General features: G+C 39.0%; 1 protein-coding gene across 6 annotated transcripts in view; it reads right to left on the bottom strand.

Moving 5' to 3' along the window:
• The window catches only part of LOC145996700 (very long chain fatty acid elongase AAEL008004-like), a 107784-nt gene that overhangs the window by 32595 nt on the left and 48712 nt on the right, over nt 1-26477 (bottom strand). For 3 of the 6 annotated variants that reach the window (XM_083133220.1, XM_083133233.1, XM_083133238.1), the window contains exon 1: nt 17190-17265. The exons of the other annotated variants lie outside the window; for them this stretch is intronic. The gene's annotated coding sequence lies outside the window, so the exon portion shown is untranslated. Of the gene's footprint in view, nt 1-17189; nt 17266-26477 lie in introns of those variants that run through there. 6 annotated transcript variants of the gene reach the window in all.

Here is a 26477-nt window from a genome sequence, read left to right as displayed (position 1 = left end):
AGCTACAGAAGATTACCTCCTGTCCTGTTTGCTAAATAAACAAATAATATTCGATTTATTCTTTAAATATAAGCAGATATCTTGAAGAGTGTATGTTGGTTATCATTGATTATACATACTCAAGCAATATTTACACATATTAAATGTGTGCATGCTGCTTATCAGTGAATCAATGTACCGCGGTCTCGGTGGTCGAGCGAAGTTCCCGGTTTGAATCACGGTATGGGCATGGGGTTGTGAATGTTCCTTCAACGATTTAAACTAATCACCACTCATTATCATAGTCGCAATTAAATGTAATCTAAATGCCAACACTCACCAATGCACAGAAGTTATTTCATTCTTGTACTATCTACACTATCTATACCTAATACCTAATAACGTAGCATAAACTGTTGCAAACCTGTTTCTGAAACTCAAGAAATGGGTTGGTATCTTTTCTTTTTTTTTAAATTTTATAGTCGCAATTAGACAAAAGTGGCAGAAAAAGTAAAGTAAAATAAACAGCATCAATCCATCAAAAACAAACTTTCAACTTTTGGCATAGTAAAGGGAAATTATAGATCATGCATATTGTAACACTGACTTATGATCTGAATCCCGGATAAACAAGGCAAATACGAGACTCAAGTCACCCACCCCTGCTTTGCAGCTACTTGGTTTGAAGAATGCCTACGCCACCTGAAGGTGTAGTACGTTTGCTTCGGGAAATTTTGCAGTGGTTTACGCATCGCAAACAGAAGGCACGGTAAATACATTACTTAACGTCTTTATTCTACGTATACGCTAACGAGAAAGCTGGGGAAGAACGTATTGGTGGTGTGTTGAGAAATGATTCATGGGATCAGTGCATACAATGAAATATCGAGGTTCCTCCACTTGACACAATTTATGCTAGGGACGATGCAGCAATGCAGTCAAACAAGTTCGACAACGCTTAAAGATGAGAGTAGGATTGTTGAAGACACTGTCGGATTTCAATTTTTACCTACGCTAGGCCTTCATACACCATTTTCTATGAAGGTGTAATACATTGTGATATGCTGTATCATTAGCAACATAGGCGTGCGCATACCCTCTGAATAAGGAAGGGGGGCAAGAGCCTTGATGAAAGTTCAGTCGGGGAAGAGAAACTTAATTTTATCTCACGGTTTCATTGCATTGATGGGTATATGTATATACAATGCAGCAAACATAGAGGCACCAAAACGAATAATAAATTGTTTCTGAAATGTGTGCGCTTCTTTTCCTCCAAACAATTGTGTTAATGCATTTAAGACAAAACTGTTTAGAAGCAAGTCTTTGAAGTACTTAGTAGTTATAACTTCACTCTCTGGTAATTTACAATGCATTATTACAGAAAACAACAAAATTGCGAGCGAAGCGATCAAGAACATTTTTTAGATCCAAATTTTTGCAAACTTAAAACAATATTGATTTAATGTGGAACAAATAATTCATCGGGCGCCATGGCATTCTCTTTCACATTTTTTTTTTCATTTAGATCGTTCGGCGCCCAGTGCCAACTCCCGCCTCCCCCTAGCTACGGCTCTGAATTTGACAAGACTGTAAGAAAAACAGACATTGCGAGGGAAGCGAGCAAGAAACTTTTACGAAATATATTTTTATTGTATAAAATTTGATATCCAGGTGTGCAATTGCTTCTCTGTGTCCCCCTGCCGATGCCTTTGGCCTTCTGGAAGAAATAATGCAATAAAGATGTGAAAACTAATTCCAGCTTTAGTATCCCTTTGCCCTGCTTCTCTTAGATTCTACTAGTCTTGCTTTTTTACCTCAATGTTTGTCCCTTTGTCCCACTAGAATTGATTTCCGTCTAGGGTCGGGGAGGGGCAATGCCCATTGCCCCCTGTGGTTGCGCCACTGCACATCCTTCCCCTGTAGTTGCTTTTAACTTTAATCGGCTTGAAAATACTTTATTGTCTTTAATAGTATAATATCGTTTAATATCGGCGATAAGGTTCTTCTTCACTAAATTTCTAGGTGAAAGTACAATAATGTAGGAGGGACATGGACGTGTGGAAAGGGGGGAGGGCAAGGAAGGCCATACTTCCCGTTAGAAATCGAATGTCAACCTAAAAGTATATATTTCAAATGCATAATTTGATTTCACTCATAGTAATTTACATTAATGCCATAATTTCAAATTCCAGTGGTGTTTTTTGAGGGAGGAACATTATTATCGGGGTAATATGCCCCATGGAAAAATACCCTGCTTGTGCCTCCGTGGAACAAATTTGCAGACGTTCATGATTAGGAGGGAGCAATTGCCCCCTTGCCCCTCCCCACCCGTGCGCACGCCTATGATTAGCAATAGAAATAAACTCCACATTCTTCATTTGCGTTTTCTTCCAAGGGCCCTTGACCGGGAAATTATGCCGATTTTCGTAATTGATTGATTTCGTTGTTGTAAGTAATTTAAAATGTGTTTCAGTGCGCTGAAACCATAAATAAGAACTGATATATTTGATCTGAAAGTATGACAGCGTAAGTAAAACACCGACCCAAGTTCCGGTAACTCTTTGAACTAGTCAAAACGGATTTCTTCATTTTTACAGAAGAAACTACTTACGCAAATCACTTGCTGTAGCATTGTTGAAGTTCCCGGATGTATTTCCTGTCATCGTTTCATCTTTTTTAGCGATAATTCATGTTTTTATGTATAAAAATATCGCAATTGCCGTTGCTTCCATGTACTTCCTCTCCGTCAATCGGATGTTGCGGGAGTTTGATGACGTAACCCCTGTCACTGTTTCCAACCACCTCATGTTTTTTCAAGAAGATGACGTCCAGGATGCGTCGTCGCTATCCGTCAATGGTTATACAACCCCAAATTTTAGGTATTAGCATAATTTCAAGCCCGGAAAAATTGAGAAAATTAATAACACGGAAGTAGATATTTCTATGGTTTAGAAGGTTGGAAACACTGCATACCCACTCCAAACCGACAAAACACAAGCACGACGCGCGATGATCCAGAACGCTAGCGCCATATTGTTCAAGATCAGTCATCGGTTACTTCGTATGAACTTTCCAGCCTGGTCTTTACCTGTGCGTAATTAGAGATCGGTGAGTTCATTGAACTCTCCAGCCTAATCATTGCCTATTTTTGTGGAAAAGGTTTATTATCCCGGAAGCGAAAAAAAAGGAACAACAATAATTACTCGTAATATGAAAAATTGAAATTATTTTCGTGAGAAATTCATAATTACACCTTATAGAATGTTCCGCAATGCAGAATAAGTAAGTACCAATGTTAAAAAGGACGAAATAAATGAGTTATAGGTGTTTTGACTAGATCAAAGTAGTAATCAAGTTCGTTTTGTTTTATTGCGATTTCAACATGCTACGTATGCCTTTTGGTACCCTTGACCCTCTGTATTCCCTGGAGAAAGTGAAGTATTTTGCATGGTTTATGAAGATTTTGTTGTTTATGGACGATTTGAGTCGATTTTAGCTCTCGGAAATGTGTTATTGTGAAGTAAAGTACGTTTGTTACTTTAGCGTGTTACTGGGCCTCCCCGATGGCGCAGTGGTAGTGTCGTCGCCTTGAAATCAAGGGGGTGCCGGGTTCGATTCCCGGTGGAGGCAAATAATGGTTCGCATCCCACTTTAAACTGTAGGTCGAGTTCCAATTAGCCTCCCTGTGCATAAAGTGGACTTAAAACAACGATCAATTTAGCGTGTTACTTTGCCTCGTAGCATAACAGCCCGAAGGCTTCGAACAAGTGAATGTAGCACCCAAAACGACTTTCCACAACAGCAGCTATAATTTTACGTAGTTAGGTTAGGATTGTTAGGCTTGGTACTGATAATTATTTTCGACGTGTTCTCTCGCTATTTTAGTGTCCATGCAAGCAGTTTTTGCTAACAAAAACAGCGAAAATACTCCGAAATTGCAGGTTTTTTTTAACATACGTTGGCCATTCTTTGGGATCAAATTTCTTCGTTATTTGTGCTTTCCTAACGCTGCAACAACTTTTGCATTACGTAAAACATTGAAATCTGTCGATTAAAAAAAATCGAAGTAATTCTCGAGAGGGTACAGTGGGTCAATGGCCCCTGCATTTTTTACATGATTCGATTTCGATTTACGTCTGTTAAAACAAACTGATGAGTTATGGCGATTACTTACTGCCAACAGCCATTCGTTTACTATCGTCTCGGTTACAAACGAATACTTTTGTGGTTACGTCAGGCGGGATAGGTTTAGTACTCTTAGCATTAAAAACAAGTTCTAAATTACTTGTACATTCATTCCCACTAGTCTACGATACTTTCTGTCACTTCTATTAAGGGAGAAGCTTGCATCCTTGCGTAAGGTAATTTTTAAGTTGTTTTTTTTCAACATGAATTACTTTTCACGAAATACAAATTGTGTTCATTACTTTAATGAAGGTTCAAATTTCGTGTGACAATGGTTGCCAAAATTCTACGATAATTAGTCTTTCTGCTAGGAGAATTTGAAAAAATCATAAAACAATCTGAACCGTTACCAAAACACCTTTTTTTGGAGCATTTTCGCCCCTTTTGTTAGTAAAAACCGGTTGTATGCACACTGAAATAGCGAGAAAGCACGTGCAAATAATAATGCCATCAAACTTAGCACTCATAACCTAACAAAGACGTCGAACATTCCTATCAGCCTTAAACCTAGCACTCCTAACAAAGTAAAATTACAAACACCAAATAATCAAACATTCATCAGGACACCTTCATTTCTATTTTGGTTTTGTAAGTTTTCAGTCCTTCGCGTTTGATTTACTTTATTTTACAACGCATTTTAATATAAAAAATAATATTTATTGTAAACTTTTCTCATCGATATTTTGTGTTCATGAACCGGTAGGCAACGCCCCGTCTGCTGTTGTTTTGGATCGTTGTGTTGGGTGCTATATTCACAATGGCACATATCCACAGCAACCAAAAACATTCGTAATCAACATTATCTTCAGAAGTCATCCCCTGTAGCGGTGAAACGTTCATGCGTGTATTATTATACTATTAAACGTATTATTATAGTTATTAATAATAACTTAATGATAACACAGTGCAAGAAATTTGAACTTTGTGTCTTGCCGCGAGATGAAAGAAGGTGTTCTTTACTAAATCAAATACGCTGATTACGAAAATGAAATGTTCCATCACGTACCAATTTTTCTGGAAAAGATATGCTACATGTACCACTTAGCCTATATTTCATATAGTAAGCAATATACCTTTATATACTTGAGACGAAGGAGAGGATTTCTCTTTGTCGATGAATTGACTCAACTAAAAACGCATAAACTCAATGCGTGGCTATCGGCATGCCTATGATCACATAGACCTATCTTGCGCCCCGAACTACCACACCAAGAGATATGCAATAGTAACTGAGCCAATATTTGCTCTTTAGCCTTTTATTTCCAAATTAATCCTTAGGCTAGCTTTAGTATTTAACGTAGAGTGGTTGCAGTATTGTGCATAGCATTACATACAAGGTGCATTATTACATATAATAACAAGGAAATTACGCTTTCTTTCACGAAAATAAATATATTAGTGACATATTTTCTACTGGTGACGTCACATAAAAATATGGATCATATCAGAGGAGTGGTTAGCACATCGTGCTACGACGCCAGGGGTCCCGGGTTCGAATCCTGACCCGGGCATGGATATTTGTGAGTGTCCATTCATCAATTTCATCATATCATCACTCATCCCCATCTTCGCAAATTAGCCAAAAGTGGCACAAAAAGCGAAGTAAAATAAAGAAAATCAAATCACAAGAAAGTCTTCAGAAGTCATGCATTTTTAAGAACTTTTTAGCGGGAGTACAGAAGGTCAATGGTACATCTTGTCTCATCGCGACGATGAGGAAGAATGATGATTAGATAAATTTCATCAAAGAAACGCCCGTCCAAAGGCCAGGAGTCGAACTCGGAGGTGAATCTTGAGTCGACAACTCAACACGCACGCAAGGGATCCCCGGTTCGATACTCGGTGGAGGCACATAGTGCTTCGGATCCCACTTTAAACTGTAGGTCCTGTCCCTGTGCATAAAGTGGACTTAAAACTAGGCTTAACATACGTCCGGGATTAGCCCGGATAGTTCTGTTTTTTTAGTGCTGTCCGGGGTGATGTCCGGGATTGCAAAATGTCCGGGGTTTTCAGAATCTGAACATGAAAATAGCTACCCGTAATGAATATTCACGACCAGAATTTAAGACCGGAAAGGATCGATCAATTATTATCTCCTGAATGTTGAAATTAATTCAGAACTTTCATGTTGTGAATTTTATGTTATTAAAACAAACAAACCATTTCTGAAAAAGTCATGTCTAGTGAAAAGTAAAACTGAGTCAACTAACAGATAATGATACCTAGGACAGAGAGGTAAACATTTGAAAATTAATTGATTGATTTTACAAAATAATGTTAATTTTTTTTCTTGTGCAATTTATAGTTTAATGTTCCAATAAAATGTTAAGGCTTTTAAAATTTCAATTTATTTTTGTAAAAAAAACTGAGATTCAGCAATAACGAGTTCATCGCGAATATGTCCTGGGCTGGACCCCAAAAAATATGGTAAGCCTACTTATAACACCAAATCTGCCAACCAATCAACGCGCTCGCCAAGGCGTCCCAACGACTTTAAGTGTTAGAAAAGGCACAGGAACGGCAGTGAATTAACTTTATACAATCCCTCCCACCCCAATCCCAGGGTCCATGCCCAAATGTGACCCTGGGAGACGACATAGGAAACAAAGTACAAAAATTACACAAGTACGCCAGTATTTGCATGTTGAGTTAGCAACACCTTTCGAAACAATTTAACCTTGTGTGTCAACATTTACTTGCGACGGAAAACCAACGTCTATTTCATTGCGGAACTTCAATAAAATGTAGGAAGGCAAATCACCTCTAGATGCAAGCTTGACTATTTGGTGCTGCCATAATTCACATTTTTTACTATTTTGACTAGCAAAATGTGCAAGTCAATCTGGTTAAAATTACATTTGACTAATATTGCAGAAAGATACGAATACACCCATCAGATCTAAAACCACGAGGGGAGGGGGGTGTTGTACTGGTACCGTTGTCGCCTTGTAATTTAGGGGTTCTGCTTCGAAACTCGGTGGAGGGAGGCACATAGTGGGGATTCCACTTTGAACTGTAGGCCCAGTCCAGATTAGCCTGTCTGTGCGTAAAGTGGACTTACAACAAAAATTCTAACTGAAGCTAAAATTACAGCGGAAATTGAGATCATTACTAATGAACTAGCAATGTTGCAGTATATTGTGATGAGTGTTTCACAAAGGATAACTGTAAGACAATTAATATTATATGACGTGTAATGACGGGAGCATTTCAGTAAAGACTGACATCTGTAGCATCTCATGATTATATTTAAGAAAGATCATGTTTCCTTTTGGGAAAAGTCCAACCTGTAGCTCTGTATTCAGACAGAATACAGGAATAATCTGTTCGAACCTTGCATTCGTTTTGAATGTTTGTCCTTTCGACCAATTTGATTTTATACATGGTTCTTATACCACTACAGTTAAATTTTAGGCAGAAGTAGGTTCCAGGCAGGTTTTATGTATAGAAGCAACGCTTGAAGCTAGTTGGGAGATGCTCGTATGGTTTAATATGGTTCCAATGAGGCAGTTAGGGGATGCTTTGTGGGGAGGAATACTGGACCGAAGGTAACTAGTACTGGATCAACAGTTTCGGGTAGGAAGTGAAGGTACGGCCTCATACATTCTCGATCTCGGCTATAGAGGAAGTAATGTGATCAGCATCACGATCACCTTCACCCTCCGAGGATGTCCCCAGGTACCCATCGGTTAGAGTTTGGTTGAGCCCCAGAACTGCCTTTTGCAGAGACATTCTATGAGTATAGAATGGAAGTACTTACGATATTATCCCGCACTGTGGCCGTGAGGTCTGTCACGTTTGGGCTCATGCTACGGAACGCGCGCTGGTCACCGGTCTTATCACCATCGTGAGGAAATTGGAGAGCTACGAATGAGCAGCGTAACTCGGTCATGGGAAACCTACAACGACGACTGAAAGGATCGTCGTGCTGACCACACGTCACCCCGTAACTGGTTGTAAGATCTCCCACCTCTGCTGAGGCATGAAATAGTTAGTTTGGCACTCGGTAGGTAAGCCTTAGCCCGCAAGGGCTGCTGCGCCACCGGATATTATTACTTACGAATATTAGTAGTAGTTCCTGAACTGTAGAACAATTATGAATGACACACACACATCAGAGAACTAGAGAGGGGATGAGGGGGAGAGATTTGAGAAATTATTCAACTTAAAGTATGTTTTCCAACACATATGAAAACTGACTTCATATTTGCCTTGAAGAAACCCACATAAATACACCTGCACAGTTTCTAGTTTTAAATACCATTGTAAATCATAAATATTCAATCTCCTGTTCTAATTTCAGGGGCCACGTTAATTCACGTCGATACCAGAAACTGTTGACCCAGTAATAGTTTACCTTCGGTCCAGTATTCCTCTTATCATATTTATCGTGTAACATGGCATTAAAATCAAAACTACTTCTCCCTATTACGTACGCTGAAAGTTACGTTTACATAAAATTACAAACATTAGAATTTTATTTTTTCTTAGACAAAAAAAGAATATTAGTTTCATTGCTTCCACGATGTTTAATTTTTGGAAAATTTTACAAGAGTGTCTTAACTTTTCTCCTAAAGTTCCTTTTTTACTTTCACCGTTATATTCTCTCGTGTTATATTTCTTGCAACACTGATACACGGAAATCATCCTGTTCCAGTTTCACGAGTCTCGGAGCTTATAAAACAAACCACTTGGAATCTTTTCCCCTTATGCAACTCGCTCCATAAACATATTAAATAGTTAAACGGGCTTGCTCAAGTGTCGCGCCGAACGAAACACGAACGAGCTTGAAGCTAGTGTTCTAGTCGTGCGTCAAGTGCACCTGAAGGAAAGAAAGAACTGGAACTGTTTCTTAATCCTACCACCAGAGCGCTGTTCAACATTCGCTTGATTTCGTTTCTTTTTTCTAAGTCTACGTTCTGTCCAGATAGGTTAATTGTGACTTCGCTTGTAGACTTTAAATGTAGTTGTAGAATGTAAAAACATTTGTCTACATTATTTTCAGATGTCATCAAAACTGCAGTCCGCTTTACAGTTTAATGGGGGATACGAACCATTGTGCACTGTACAGTGGGATCCAAGAGAATTACCGTGCAAATTGTCCATCACCATGTTCGTGCACTTTATTTGACCCACTAAGAGCTTCAAGAATTAAAAGAAAACTCAAAACAACCTGTTGATAACTTCTTCACCAGCATACATAGAAATCCATCGCTTAAAAACACACAGGATGTACGAAAAAAATTAATGAAAATAGTCATGGACAATTTGCAGTGTAATACTAATGGATCCCACTGTACCTCAACCGTGATCTCTACTCATCGGGGAGGCATGTCAGGTGTAATCGAGACGTCCTGTGGAAGAACACTTAATTTATTCTGGTGTATTCCAGAATAGCCTAAATGTGCATAAAGTTGACTTCATCTAGAGCAAACTTTTTACTAGTGTTGAGCGATGTATCGTCCAGACGATATATCGCGATATTGAAAAAATTATCGTCCAGGCGATATCAACTAGACGATATATCGTCACGATATTTTGGCGATAAATATCGTGTCGGCGATATATTGTCACGAAATTTTGGCGATTTATATCGTGTTGGCGATATATCGACACGATATATATGTTTATCCTGTTGGCGATATATCGTCACGCTGTTTTAACAATATATACAGGGTGACTGGTAATTAGATGTATTCCCTGAAAGGGGTTAAAGTAGAGACAATTTGCAATAAATTTGACCATATGATACCCCGTCCGAAAATTAGTAGTTTTCGAGATAATCGAATTTCAATTGTTTTTTTAAAAAATGACAATTTTCCACATAAAACGATGAATTGAGAAAAAACTGCTTATTGTATGGAACTTATTTCAGCGTTTTCTGGTAGCTAATAAATAAGTGGTTCGTTGAAAAAAAAAGTTTTTCCCAAATAACAATCACATGTAAGTAACGGGTGGGTCTAAACTTACAAGTGATGATAAAAAAATGCATTCTTAGTTTACATGGCAACATATTAATAACAAAAATGGTATGACATTACCATGGCGTACAAATTACTTAAATTACTTCCTTGTGACATCTGCTATCCAACAAGGTACAAATGTTGCTGACATTCACATTTGTGTACAATAAATAATACTTCATTCATCTTCATGTGAATGGAATCAATGAACAATACAATTAAAGAACATTACACTTCTTGATCAAAGTGGGCACCTCCGTTACGAATGCAGGCACGCAGGGTTTTACGGACATTTGGTCTCTTAACTCGTGATGTGATGGTGTCCTTGATGTGTTGAGCACAAGGACACATATGTGCCGGGGTAGGTATCGGAACCCAAATTTTGCACCATCTATTTCTGAAGCTAAGAGTATAATTAAGGTACTCCATTTCTCCAGTTTTTATTCAAAACTGCATATTCAGATTTTTTTAATTGGTTAAAAGTCTCTTGGTCCCTTTGTGTCTGAATTTCCTTTCATAAAAATTACCCTTGCACTACTCACTGTGTCGCAGATAAAAGGTAAGTGAGGTGATATGCAAGCAGTAAATGTTGACTGAAATCATTCATAATGTTTGCCAGAGACTTCCCGATGGCGTGGCGTGGTGGTAATGTCACCTTGTAATTAAGAGGTTCCAGTTTCTTTTCGGGAGAAAACAATTTGCACAGTGGTTCGGGTACCACTTTAAACTGTGCTTATCTGAGCGTAACATGGACATAAACAAACAATAATGTTTGCAATAACAAGTGACATACATTGCGTTTCTTTCTGCCACGATAGTGAAGAGCTTTTTAGCAAACACACTTATGTTGTTGAAGCATTGAATTTTTTTCTCCTGCATAAATACATTGTACGCAGACACTACCACATGCCTCAGCAGAGGTGAGCGATAATCCAACCAGTTACGGGGTGACGTGTGGTCAGCACGATGAACCCACAGTCGTTGTTACAGGTTCCGGAAAAAGTTAAATTCACGGAAAATGGAAAGTGATCACATAATTAATTCTCAGAACTGTGCTTTGATTGTTTTTCTGACGTGATTGTAATTTTATTCCCGCGTATAGTGTTGTGCATGCACGATTTGCTTCATCTTGCCTCATAAAGTAAGCAAAATATACTGTTACAAGCACATCGTTGCGTTTGACAGCACATTCCTAAGTTCTTCGTCTAACTGGTAAGAGATGAAATACTTTCCTCTTCATTGGAATGTAGAAAGATTTCTAAATATTGGAATAGTGAAATCAGAAACGATGCTATGTGGAGAATTTTTCAAGAAGAATAGTTCCGGATGCTGTTGTTTTATAAGCACACTTAACGACAGTTTTGTGAATCATACTCGACAGGCAAAATTAATTTTTCATAAAATGATCCTGATAGATAAATTAAAACTAACATGTTTGATTTCTGATTACGAATTTTGTTACGGAATTCTGGATACAGACTTCCATTTTGTTATGAATTAGGCTATTTTACGTTTCTTTTCTGCAACTTTTGGCTAATCGCGAGGATGGGGATGAATGATGATGCTGTAAGATTGTCAGTTCATTAGTAATAATCCCAATTTTCCCTGTGATTTTAGCGTAGATAAAGATCTGGAGGAGCTTATGGGCCTACAGCCACCTCCGAAATTTTGATAAAGTCAAAATTTATGAAAGAAGTAAATAATTCAGAAGAACCAAAGTAGTAAATACAAACCCGCCTTAAAATGACACCTGATTGTCATTTTTGTCGTTAGAAAACTTTCTAAAACGAAGGTAAAAATTTAATCACGGAATATTTTATATTGTATCCCTCTTGTCCTAGAATGCAGCTGTGTAATATTCACCTTTACAATTTTTACCCTCCCCGAAAAAATAAAGCGTATGATAGTGCCGCTCCTGACAGTCGAGTGGCTAAGTCTTTGTTGTGTGATGGACAGTGGTGGGTCATGAGGTTACAGTTGGGAGGGGCGAATTTCAGTCGGGTAACTCATCTCGCCCAGATTCAATTCTAACCTACACTTTGTACTGTTTCACATAAACAACAGAGACGAATCTGACTTCTATGTTCTAGACAGAGATTAGCGTATAATTGTGAATAAATAGACGTCTAGGGCTGGATTAGATTGTTGTCATTGTATACGGTTATCATATTCCGTATACAATAAACTGGACGATAAAACGAGGAGCAAAGTAAATAAACAAAGGCACAAAAACTTATTCTCTCACTGGGTCTCGGGGTTTGATCCCCTTTTGAGGCATGGTTCGAATCTAAATTTAAGTTGTAGGTCCAATTTCGACCAGCCTATTGTGAACATAAAGTGTACTGTAAACAAACTAAAAAAAGGTATTCTCTGGATCCTGTTAATCTTGGTGATAAAAGACAGAACATTTGAGTGTTCAAAAATATTAGGCATAATATCTAAAAACATGGTGGTTTGGAAAACCGCCCCTTGGAACCACACCTGGTGATGAGTTAGATTTACCGGTTGGTATTAGGGTGACCGACTTTCGACGTTGAATTTACGGGAGATTTAGTCCCGTCAAATATTGCGCATTTTTAGCGGCGCGGCATCACCCCAGCAAATGTTTATGGAATGGACAATATTAAGCAAAATAATTAATTTACATTTTTACATAATATATGTTTCAAAATATAGAATAAAAATTTATAAATTTACATGTTTCTTAGTCCTAACACACATGTTTTTGTCCACTGCTAGTACAGAACTACTGAGATATGACGTCACTTCCGCCCGCCAAAGATTAAACGCGTCCTTCTGTTAGCGGACAGTTCATGGAGCGGACACAACTTGATTGAACTAATCAGTTAGAAAATCTAAACCTCCCGCCCCCACGCGCTGCTGGCAGGCAGCAACCAGTTCATGGCGCGGACACGTGTTCATTGACCTCCCCCGCCAACCGGGAAGCTTCACCCTGTCTCCTGTGAGCTTATTTCATTTTTGTGCGATTAACCTAGCTGTTCGTTCCTGTTAAGTAAGTTCCGAAATTTAAGAATATGGAGATCGTAGAGACCAGGAAAGGGAAACCGTGTGCAATGTTTAACGGATACTCGTACCGGAAATTTCGCGTAAACAAATCTGCTGTTGTAACGTGGCTTTGTGTCAATGAGAAATCTACGAAATGCAAAGGTACGATGAAGACCAAGGATGATACAATTTTAATTGTGACGGATCACCAATGTGTTCCCGACAAAGCCAGCATCGAAGTTAGGAAAGCGCTCTCAAGGGCGAAAAAACGTGCCCGCGAAGACACTACCACTCCAATATGTGAGGTATGTATGTACTTGTATATCATTTAAAACTGCTGAATCTTATTAGTTCCATTTTAACATCAAAATCTATGTAAGGGAATCGCGTTTTTTTGTTTTTGTTTTTTTTACAATTTAGTTAGGTGTTACCATAAATGTTTTGTCGTTAATTATGTCTATATTGTGGAAGGAATTTGCCATTTTTAGGACAAAAATGCAAATGCACTTTCGATTAAGCAGAATTTTTTGTCTCAAAAAAAGCTACCATACTAATGTAGCATGCATTAATTAATAATACATGACAGAATGTTGATTTTCGCAGGAGCCAAAGGGAACGAGAACTTGGAACAGCAAAACACCTTTTTCATGGACGGAACTTTTAAAAGCTGTAGCTAGCAGTTTGCACAGCTGTAGACGATACACGCGGACTTGGGTAGCACGGAAGCAGAGTCTAACATAGCACCGGTAGTCTTTGCTAAAGACAAGAAGAAGGAAACGTATGTACCTCTGTTTCGGACAATCCTACGCACGGTACCAGGTTGGAACCCTCAGAATGTGACACAAAATGTACGTGTTTGACGAAGCAGATTAATGCTGCTGATGGGACTAGGCCTTCAATTTGAAGGCCGAGTACAGCTATCCGTGCGGGTCTGTCGCCTCCGTGGGTCTTTGGACTCCCTGTTGCAGTGCTGGCGCGAGGCACCACGGCAGGCTCACATTCAGAATAATGAGGTGCCCGAATGTGAAGAACGCACGCAGTTCCGGCTGGCACTAAGTATAGACCTTTTCGCACTTCATTATAAGGATATGTACAAGTATTGTTTGGCACAAAGTGGACGTAAATACAAATCCATCCACCCTTTAGTAATTCAATTTCCAGCGGGGCGGGGGAGGTCGACGAACATGTGTCCGCTCGATGAACCGGTTGCTGCCTGCCAGCAGCTCGTGGGGGCGGTAGCTTTCGATTTTCTAACTGATTAGTTCACTAGATAACATGTCAATCAAGTTGTGTCCGCTCCATGAACTGTCCGCTAACAGGACAGATCCTCAAGATCTTGCATTCGAATTTTTGTATGGCTCGCCGAACTCTGAATGAGTTGGAATTTCGCGATCTTGATTGTTAACGAAAAATGCGGGATAAATAGAATGCCAATACGAGAGCCAGGAGGATAAAAAAAAATAGCTCTAATACGGGAGATCCAAGGAAATACGGGAGAGTTGTTCACCCTAGTTGGTATACAAATATCTGTTATTCAGAACTGGGTGCATTAAAAACTCGCCAAGATTGTGGAAATACATTTGCATGAAACATGACTCCCCAAGCGGTTTTGTTTTTCAAATTTCAACGTAACTGGGCCATAATTGAGGTAGGTGTTGCCGCACGCATTCCAGTTCTCACGTGGACAGCGCCGAGGATCAGCTTTCCCGCCATTGACACAGACCTTCGACTGCTTCGTGGAGCCGTTGACCTGCTAAGCCAAGCGACACCGGAACTCGTCGTGATACTTTTTGAATGAGCAACGCACGTAGCGTTGGAAGCTTGTCCATGTCTGCACGAGGGTGACATGTAACGGGGGAATGCCGAAGATTCCTCCTTCCCCCGTACACACAGTGGCGTACCCTGGATTTTCGAAGAAAAGGGGGATTACGTATACTTTTTTTTAATAGTTAGCCCTCATTTGTCATTTTTACCTGCCTTTGATGTTCTTTTTTTTTTAGGAATGATGTGCCAAAGGTGGCGGTTATATCCCCCACCAACCCCTCTGACTACTCTCAAGTAACAGCGGTAAATTTCCATTCTTACCAGAGATCATTAGCTTCCGCCATAGTCACCTTTAGGGACTCCCCGATGGCATAGTGGTAACGTCGTCGGCTTGCAATGGGCCCCGGGTTCGATATCCGATGGAGGCACATTGTAATTCGGATCCCACTTTAAACTGTAGTCCCAGTCCTGATTAGCCTATCTGTGCATAATGAGGACTTAGAAAAACAATCAAATAAAGATGCACCAATACCTGACCAGGTATCTGCCCGTCTCCGTGGCGGAGTGATTAGAGTCACACACTACGAGGTCCCAGGTTCACACCCTGTGTAAAGCATGGCTGTATCTGTTGATTGATATAGTTGCTTTACGTCACTTTTCTTCCAGTGATAGCTAATCGCGACGATGTGGACGGCTGGTGATGAAATTATATTGATGAAAGGACGATCACAAACGCATATGGACAGGGCACATCGTAAGCCCCGCAGAGGATGATATTGTCCGAGAGTCTAGAAGCCAGAGCCTCGTTAGTCTGCAACAATGTAGTCCAGGGTGACTACGTGAAAGACAGGTTGACACCAGAGGGCCTTCCGAAAAGGCCACTTTCTACCATAGGCTAAAAGGGACTGTATCTACAGTTTAAAGTGGGATACGAACCACTACGTGCCTTCACTGGGAATTTGACATGAGAACACTGGTTTCAATATCGTGTAAGAGAGGTTGCGAAAGCAACTCTGTAAATGCCAATTACTGATCTTCTATATTGCCACATATTTCAAGGAAAATCTTTAATATCTCATCAAGGTTGCTGGTATTTGCTCACATATTTATTTCCCTGTGGCACTTACAACTTTCTGTTTTTCTACATCTTTCGCAAAATACACAAAGAAACGTTGATTAAGAGAAGAATAAGTTAATATATTTCAGACTGCATTGCTTAATATATTTATGTCTGTATGTATATTTGTATTCACGGCCACCATGGCCTGTAGAGCACGCTAATCAGTAAACCATGGAGATAAATAGTATATTACTTTCAAACTCGTTATCATAAAATATATAAAAAATACCAATTCATATGGAAGCCATTGCTGGTTTCGAACCAAGGACATTCCACATATCATGCTGATGTGTTAAACGTACTATGTGAATATGTGAAGCGGGTAGGGATCGAAATCAGCTAAGGTAAACTTAAATGTTTGACCTAGTCACCAGTGATCGCCAAGGATGGAAACACAACAATCCACTTAAAATTTAATTTTTCACGTCTTGGCAATTTTAATATTAGTCAAGGTTACCCTCAACCGTGCTTTCGTAATATCGTATGCGAAGTTGCAGTGTTATACTGCAATTAAAACTTACAAAAAGTCATGTATCTACTATTATACAACTAGACAGAGAAAGATTAAAATGTCATGGCCAGGAATTTGTCATAGTGATAATGATTCGATTATGTTAATGCATGTCAATATAAGGTCTTGAATATACTAACAACGGGATAGGTCAGTACAAGCTGAAAAACATCTAGTTGATAAATATAATGGTAGAAGACACGAGCATAATTACCTGAATATTTTTGTGTAAGGACATGAAATCCCTTATGTACTAAATATTTTTTTTGGAACATATATCTATTAATGTATTTTTCGCAATTAAGTACAATTTGAGAGTCATAGCTTTGAATTCGAATACTTTGAACTGTGTACGTTGTAGTGAATTTGGAGGAATCGTAGCAAAATTTCCTTCAATATCATGGGCATGTTAAAATAATTTGATAATTTTTATATATATATATATATGCTATGATAATAAAAACTCTAAACCTTAATTTTATTTGTCTATTGTTTAATAAAAAAAATCTTAACAATAAACAGTAATGCATTTGCACTTACTATATACAAAAACATTGAAGTTGATAATTTACATTCAATCTTAACAAGATGGTAAAAGGGCTTCATTGTAAGTCAAGAATGTGCTCGCGTGTTAACAGCTATTTCAAAGACGTTCACTTACCTAGTTTTATGGTCCAACTGTATCCTGGAGCTCACAAATTGTAACTACGATCTTTTCATAACATTCACTCTTAAGCTTGTATAACTCTGAACTTCACTGCGCATGCGCCTTTGTTTTTTAACCGTAAAACACAGTTTCGCCACAGAAATAACCACGCACCATTCTCTGCTTGTGTACCTACTGCCCTGCAACCTCGGGCAATCTACTTGGATGATCTTTTTTTGTTTCTTTTTTCTCTCTGCCGGTTAAGGCTTACGTATTACCCACTCACTCTCTCTCTCTCTCTCTCTTCAAATCTTACGGTACTTTCCGCCCAGTGGACACGTTTTGGCGGAAAGGCTATAGCCGATGCACTAAGCTTGCTGCATTGCATGTGACAAGGCGCCGTTAAAGCTATGCACTCTACCATACGAAGAAGCGATGTTATGTCTGCAACGGTTGTTTAAGGACTACATGTTGTTACGATAGCAAAACCAAGAACGACAGATGAAGAAAGAAGGTAGTGGTTGGTGAAGTTATCGGCCTTGGATTCAGGTGTTACCTCAAAAGAAGGTCATGGTTGCATATCAAGGGGATATGAAGAGGGCGGTCCGTGTGACAGTAACCCACAAGAAATTTCATTGCACGCTTAAATTTATGTGCAATTGCTGTTTCTCGCGGTTGTCAAATTGGAATACAAATTCCAGCAATTGGACACTGTGACTTGAAACGTGTAAGTGAATTAGTTGATCCAGGATCTGGCCTCCGTGATGATGTGGTTAGCCTAATTCACTACGAAGGTATAGTGTCTTGTTTGTCCTTCCCGTATGAGTGACTTTTTTGTGTATTAATTCTCTGATCTAAATCACCACATATCATCATCACGATTAACACGTTGAACCACCAAAAACCATGCAAATGTACGGATTGATTCCTTTGGTTTATTTTACTTCGCTCTTCTGGCACTTTTTGGCTAATCGCGTAGACGAGGATAAGTGTTGATGAAATTGATGAATGGACACTCACAAAGAACACCCATGCCCAGTCTGGGATTTGAACCCAGGCCAATGTATAGAAAATATGAAAACCTATAATACTATAAATGACTCGTATAAGGGCGATAAGGGGGACAGGAAGGAGCAACCACTTTTCTGTTACGTTATCAGCTATTTTGAACCATAGGATTCTCCTCTCTACTTAAACACTTAACCAAGAGGTTGCCAAAACTTTTCGTTCCACGGCGCCCTTAGTGTTTGAAGATTTTTCGGCGGCGCCCTAGTCAGTTAGTGTGTTTAGGTTCCTTGCCTTAGTTAAAAAATATACAAATATTTCAAATTCAGAAACATTTTTTATGTAAAAAGTACTAAATAAGCAAATATTTGGAACAATCATATCATTTCAGTGAAAATATTCTAACAGTTCACGGCGCCCCTGTAAGCCACCCGCGGCGGACACTTTGGGAACCACTGACTTAACCTAACACTTCACCAACATCAACCAATTACATTGAGAATCAATTCCAAGACTTCGACTTTGTATTTACACTTCTTTCTCTTCCTGTCAATGTTAATGGTATGCATGATGAGCCGACGAAATAGATTCGAAAAGACATGCATTGTGTATAAGAAAATGTCTTATTAGGTATTTGATCACAAACCCCGAGAAAGATATAGGTTTATACACATTGACTAATCCGTATGTTATTATCCAAGGAGACATTGCACACCTTCCCTCCAAATAGAAATTGCCTCCTCGATGGCGAAGTGGTAGTGTCGTCGCCTTGTTATGAAGGGGTCCCGGGTTCGATAACAGGTGGAAGCACATAGTGGTTCGATCCCACTTTAAACTGTAGGTCCAGTCCCGATTAGCCTTACTGTGCATAAAGTGGGCTTAAAACACCAAATCAATCAATGAATCAAATCAAAATAGAAATTCTAGCTTTTATTAAGTTCGCGTACAAAAGCGTATTCAGGAGGATCTTTAATGAAGATGTTAACTCGGTGTTGTCAGCTCCGTGATTTCTAGATGCATTTCCTGTGAGAAGGGTTGATAAAGGTTCAGGAACCCATAAATGCTAGTGGATTCTATGTAAGAAGACCGGAACCGGACAGTATTTAAATTGCTCCGGAAAAAAAATCCGGGACCGAATTGAAATTCTTTGAAGATAGAAAGGTTCTTTATGGGACCGTGTTGACCTGTGTTTGCCCTTCTGTGTGCTCAATGCCCCATTACAGCCTCAGCGTTTAACCTAGGTAAGGAAATTTTAGTCCTCAGAGATAGTGTAGCTTTAGTTATTGTTAAGTAATGAATTAGTTCCAAAAATTGAGTATGGAGGTTTTAAACAGACATATTTTATATTAATGATAGGGGCCTGCCTTCAATTTTGTCTTATTGTCGGTGCATAAATTCGTAGCGTTTTTTTATGGGTTGGCAACACTGCGTTGCCAAGAGTTTCTTGTCCGTCATTCCATTGTTATTGCTTAGTTTGTACTTTTGTGTTCCTGAAAACACAGTTCATTCTAATTCTGAGCATATTTTGTCTTGTTTTGCGGACGAAACAATATGGAGTGTCAAGTGGACAAAGTTGAACACTTCCGGCATTTTAGCTCTTCGAGTTTAACCGAGGATCAAGTGCATCAGTAAGAAGTATTTCCTAATGAAGCTGCTCTTGAAACTTGGCTGATTTCTTCAACTCAAAAACAATTTGTGCTGTGTACTGGGATAATGCCATATACTGAAAACACAGCAGTTCTACAGGCGAGGCATCGAACTCCTCCCAAACGTTGGCAGATGGTCATTGACAATGGAGGAGACTACATTACTGACTGAGTGACTGTTGTTGTGACTGTGTATTGTTAGACTACAATAACAATGTTTCATCTTACGACCTGTGTACTTGTGTTAATTAATTATTGTATTCCTGTTAACGTATATTATAAAACGCTACGAACTTATGCACCGACCCAATAGTTAAGGGGCTTGACCCCATATTGACTGACTGGCAAAAATAGCCTATGAGCTGATATGTCCATAATATAAAAATCAATCAGTCACTCAGAACTAGTGTTGTCCACGGGACGAGACGGGACAGGCTTTTAAAAATTCGAGACGAGACGAGATTGACCATGTGCCATGAGACAAACGAATATTTTCGAGACGAGACTCTCGTGGCCAAAGTCTCTTCTCGTGGGCAACACTACTCAGAGCTGCAATATAACTTTAAGATTTGTAAAGTAGTTTCGAAAAAATGCAAATCAAGGAACCTAGAACCAACAAAAAGAAGGGGGGGGGGCTGGGGTACCACCACCAGTGCATCACCATTTATTTTGCGCATTTAATCCACTAGTCCGACGGGTGTTTTTTCTGAAGTGTTCTAATATTGCTATGTCTCATTGCATCATATACTTATGCCATGAAATTTGAACGTGCTGGTTGCTCATAAATTCCTATTTGTTTTTTCTTGGAAGATGAAGTGTACAAATAATTGCTGCTAAGTCTGGAAGGTCATACACGTTTGAACTTTCCCACATTTGTGAAACTTGCGCAGGAGGTGTTGAGAGGTCTTCTAAGAGGTGAGAGATGATAACAATCTTACTTCTTGAAAGGGAATGATGTGCAGTACTTGACGCGCAAGAACAGTGAACACCGGTTTGAATAACTGGTAATGCATTTACGTTGATAAGAATTCATAAGTAGATGCATTTTGTTTGCAATGTAGTCGTTTGTCTTTTATTCACGGAATATCATAATATATGTATTATCAAAATACGGTTATGTTTTTAAAATGGGTAGAAAATTAGTATTTCCTTTGCAAAAGATGATTATTTTGATAGACGGTTAACAACACTATAACTTCATTTTGTATCCAGACTACAGCGGGGGTGACGTCACGAAAAATGTATTTTTGATACTGCCAAATTGTCTTCGTTGTCGATTTGGCATATTTTACTTCGCTTTTCTGCAACTTTTGGTTAATCGCGAAGATGAGGATGAGTGATTAGCCTATATGATGAAACTGATGAAGGGACACTCACAAAGAACATCCAGACCGGGATTCGAAATCGGGGTCAGTGATTTGCAGCGTGCTGTGCTAACAACTCCTCCACGGAGGTCGGCACTTTCTTCTTCATTCAAATTCTCCATGGATCACACATATCCAACGAGGGTTCTCAATTGGTAGTCTGCACACACCTTGCAGGCAGTAAGGATGCAGCTGCCACCACGCTCAGAAAAAAAACTATATAAATATTATTTTTGTTTTGATAGTATAATTTTCCCATTTATAGATATTTTAGGATCGAGCCTATCTGGTAAACAAGGGTTCTGCAGACCTTGCCTATTTGTGAAAACTACTTCTCTACCACTACACCTTTTCATCAAGCGTATCTATACTAGTGACTGGACCCGTAGATTTTCTTTCAATACGACCCGGATAACTTAGTGAACCCGTGGCGAGAATCGAACATACAAATCACACAATCGATACATTTTTAAAAAAGAGCTGAATCGATTGACGTGATTGTACTCCAGTTTTCCTGAGTAGTTAAGTGACATAGTTCTCGGACAGGCCTGGCAAAATATGTCCTTTATTTTTTCCCTACATTCGAATTCCTTCAATACCATGAATCCGACACAAAGTAGAAAGTAATTACGAGAACTTGCTGATTCATAACCTAGAAGAATCAGAACTGGTAATGTACCTCAGGAACTACTTTTTTTATGTGTTCTGGCAGCAGTAACAACGTAACACCCACGTTCCACACACATTCACATATGTGTGTGTGTGTGTGTGTGTTGCTTCTGGTAATTTAATTTGAATATTAATATCAAGTGTTAAGGTGTGATGATTGCAAATGGTGAAGATAATATGGGTTTCTGTTGAAACCGATAGAACATTTACAGCTGCAGATTACTATATATAGGACCCTATCCTATATCCGAAGCGGAGTGATTATCACTGCGCGTTACGACGACAGGGGTCCCGGGTTCGAATCCCGGCCTGGGCATGGATGTTCCTTTGTGATTTTCTCTTCATCAATTTCATCATATAATCACTAATTTGTCGTCGCGATTATACAAAAGTGAAAGAAATGAGAAAATTCAAATACAGGACCTGTTTAACAAAGAATTTCCAACGTCTGCAGCGGAGTGCTTAGCATATAGAGCTACGAGACCGGATGCCCTAGGTTAAAACTTCGGATAAGACACTGATGTTCTTCATGAATTCATCCTCATCGTTGTTAATCTGAAGAATAAGAACGTGATGTAAAATAACCAAACTAGAAAGAGGCAGAAACATACAGAATCATCAGTTTTAAGCTAGTGCCTCTACGTGCAGTTAGGAAAACATACACTTACACACATCCTCACGATCCATACATAGTGCGTACATATTGGCGAGCAAAGAATAGACTGGAAATGATATAACTCGGATCGAAGGCAGAAGCAAGGGGGTATGCCACTTTGTAGAAGTAGTAACTGTAAAATAAATCACGGTATCTTAAATAAACTATAATTTCAGTGTATAATAACTATAGCTATCTGTTCCTTCCAATATATTCTTCGTCAAATGTGAATGGCATTTCGAAATCACTTCATTGTCAAAACTCAACATAACTTCTTGCTTTCGATACTTCGTCATGTCCCTCCACATACAGCACAAATAACTTGTTAAGATGCAGCTGATGTTAAAAAAAAGGACAAGGGTATAATGGCGGCTAGGGTTTGTTGCTGATCTCAATATCTTCATTATGCTCGAGATGGAAAATACGAGTATATGGTGCCTTACCTGGCCACCGCCCCCGTGACACCGCTTCTGCTGCATACACTCAAAATACAAATCCGTGATTCGTTTCGTCACTCGAATCCAGCATTCGTTATCGAATCGTTATTACCCCGAGTCCGTTAGGATTCGATATCCGATTCTTCAAAGATTCTACCCATCCCTACTTCTACCTATCGAAATTATCTCTAAACGCGGGGCCTAGAACCGCACGATAACTAGACTGTTCTCGTTAACGTGTGTATCTTCATGTAAAATTGACTTATTACTCTCTATTCGAGATATTGCAAATGAACATGAATGTTTCTTATATTGACGTCGTTCTTTTACCTCTGTAGGCTAGTTGTAATGATGAGAATGAATGGTGATTAGATGAAGTCGCTGGACGTACAGTGGCAAGATCAGAAGTCAACACTAGGGCTGAACCGATGTCGATATATCGGCAGTGGTTGATACCAGTGGTATCGGAAAGTATCGATTCAAATTTATTTATCAATACTTTTCCGATCGTTTGTGAAGACCGTAAAAATTACGAGCAACATTTTCGCGGAATCTAATTATCCATGAAGTTTTGGAAAATTAGAAGTTTCCTTTGATTTTGTACCGATATTATGTGAAAAAGTGTATATTTTATTACGTAAGAGGTATTTTTATATGCCGATGTATGTTTTAAATATTTCATAGCGAAACTCTAGGAAAGTAATGCTTGTAATTGGAGTAGAATACTGACCCATATTAATCAATTTTTTGAAGATTTTTTAATTTGTAACAGTGTTCAAGCATCGGTATCTGTGAGAATCGATAAGGGTATCGGTTCAAAGTTGTATCGGCCGAACCCTAGTCAACACACAATGATCTCGGCCAGTAAAACCGGCTAAATAAATAAATACATAAATAAATTATTAAAAAGGAGGGCAGTCACACAGAAAAAATCAATTACCATAACAAAAGTAGTCAGTTCCAATATCTACATAAAATATTCCCTACCTTTTACGTAAGATTCTTGTCTGTGATAAAAGTCCCGTCTCCGAGTGTGCTCACTCACTGACTCATTAACAACAATGCTAAATTTTAAACACACGGATATGTTTATAAAGGTCTTTCCTCCCAAACCAGGGGAAAAAATGTATTATCCTAAAACAAAAGCAAAAACAACTCGATTCCTGTCGCGAGCTGGAATTTCTATAAGCCCAATTGCATCGAATGTTAATAAAGTAATTTTCATGCAACCTTAATCAAGTCCAGTCCGGATCTCCGATAGGTCCTTGAATCATATGCGTTTAATTCAACCATACAATTAGGCTGGTGTTGCACAAGAGGGTAGAGCATGTGTGACATAACATGGAAAAGTACAGGCGTACATATGTTTTCAAATCTTCGCCATCTCTTTGTCCTTGTTATTAACAAAATATATTATGGTTCCATTTTTTTATTGGGTTGTTTTCCGCTTAGTGTAATGCGGAATTGATGTTTATGGGATCAAATGGACGCACACTTACATAAAAACTCGCCCTTTTAATTTTTTTACTCCTGTAACAATTAGGTTACTTGTTATTCAATGCGTGAACAACTCGCACATGGAGATCGTAAGAATATCTGCGAGACCAAGTTCCTTCTTTGTTCCATCGAGGACGGCAAGGGAAGGAAGGATATTTTCCCAAAGAAACGCCATTGTGACCTCCAACAAATACAAATGTCTGATGCCCTTCTGTCTCTCCTTGCTACCACATCCTTGGTGAACCGTGGTAACAACCAGTGCCAACATGCAATCTTCATTAGTGTAAAGTTTCAATAGCACCGCTTACTTTCAGTCTATTCCTTTCCTATTTTTGTAAGGTTTTCTCATAACCCACCTGCTATTTACAGTAAAGGTAAAGGTAAAGTGTTCCCCTGTGCATAGCACCACGCCATGAAGGCGTATGGGGGTAACGCCCCACACTTTCTTGATCCGGTCATTACTGTGCGCTTTGCACTGAATTATCAAAAATTAGGACTGAGTTGATAACACTTTGAACAAGGGTTGGCATTTTGGCCGTTTTTTTTTCGAAAAAACTTAACCCTGGTGTTTTTTTTTTTTGGATTTTTTCAGATAAACCCCGATTAAACCCGGGCAAAACTGGGTTTTATTGGTTTTTTCATGTTATGTTTATATTTTAAAAATGAAATACATTTTTCCCTGATAGTAATATATTGGAACATTCAATTTGTATTGTTTTAGTTCACTGAATCAAAAACTATTTAATATTTTCTGTTAACATAGTTAAGAATTGACAATTAAGGTCCCACACCTTGAAATGATTAAACTAAAAACGTACATAACACTAGTGTTGCCCACGAGACGAGACTTTGGCCTGTCTCGTCTCGTGGAAATGCTGTCTCGTCTCGAAAATATTCGTTTGTCTTATGACACATGGTCAATCTCGTCTCGTCTCGAATTTTTAAAAGCCTGTCCCGTCTCGTCCCGTGGGCAACACTACATAACACGTTCTCCAATAGACCATTGAGGGCCCAGGCCTACCTACCGACTATCGGCAACAATCCCACCTGATCCTACTCCGAGGTGGGAGATCATTCAACCAATTACGGGGTGACGTGTGGTCAGCACGACGAACCCCCAGTCGTCTTCGTAGGTTTTCATGGCAGGGTTAGGCTACTCATTCGTAGCTCCCCAATTTAAAAATGATGGTAAGTGTTCACCAGTCTCAGGAGAAAAGCTGTTACGTTTCCCCAAGGAGACTAAATCCCGCACGAGTCCCATAGCCGGAGCCCAAAGCGGGACAAATGATTAAATTATCTAAAATACTATGCTCTGAAAAATTTGACCAACAGGTTGATTCTACTCTTGCTGGATGGCGTAACAGTTAATAGATCTGTGATCCAGTGCCGGATCTACAAATCTTGGCTCCCCCGCAAAATATTACCAAGGGCCTTCTCTACCTACCAACCTTTATTCGTACACACACACACACACACACACACACACACACACACACTATATATATATATATATAATGTATATGTGTGTGTAATTCTTGATCTCATGTTGACAGTCACATATGAGGGCCTATAGAGCGATTCAAAAGTCCCTTAACACCACCTATAAAAAGTAAAGGAGTTTGGCTGGGTATAATTGGCCATGCAACTCAACCAATCAAATCAATCAATGAAGAATATGACGGACCCTACCCACATATCCTCTGAATGTGCCTTCTTTTTAGGCGCGGTGCTATATCAGGGTGGCCACTCTGGGACCATGATAAAATTCAAGTATAATTCCTAGTTTTCAAGGTGAACTTTCCAAAAAATCAAGGTCATCACAAGATGTTTTCTCTTTTTCAACCTTACGTATTACCGCTTCTCACCACCCACACGCATACACACACAAATATATTAACAATATAAACTTTCTGTGTGATTCCAATGTATCCAAAAATTCTAAATCAATTCAAATAAACGGCACATAGTATGTATATTTCAAATATTAAATTTAAGGTGCGGAGTTTACATTTGGATTTCACATATTCACT

Source organism: Lepisma saccharinum, chromosome 1, assembly GCF_977018435.1.
Source record: "Lepisma saccharinum chromosome 1, izLepSacc3.1, whole genome shotgun sequence".
Taxonomy (NCBI): Eukaryota; Metazoa; Arthropoda; class Insecta; order Zygentoma; family Lepismatidae; genus Lepisma; species Lepisma saccharinum.
The sequence above is the reverse complement of the archived record's forward strand: the minus strand, read 5'-3'. Positions and strand labels throughout refer to the sequence as shown.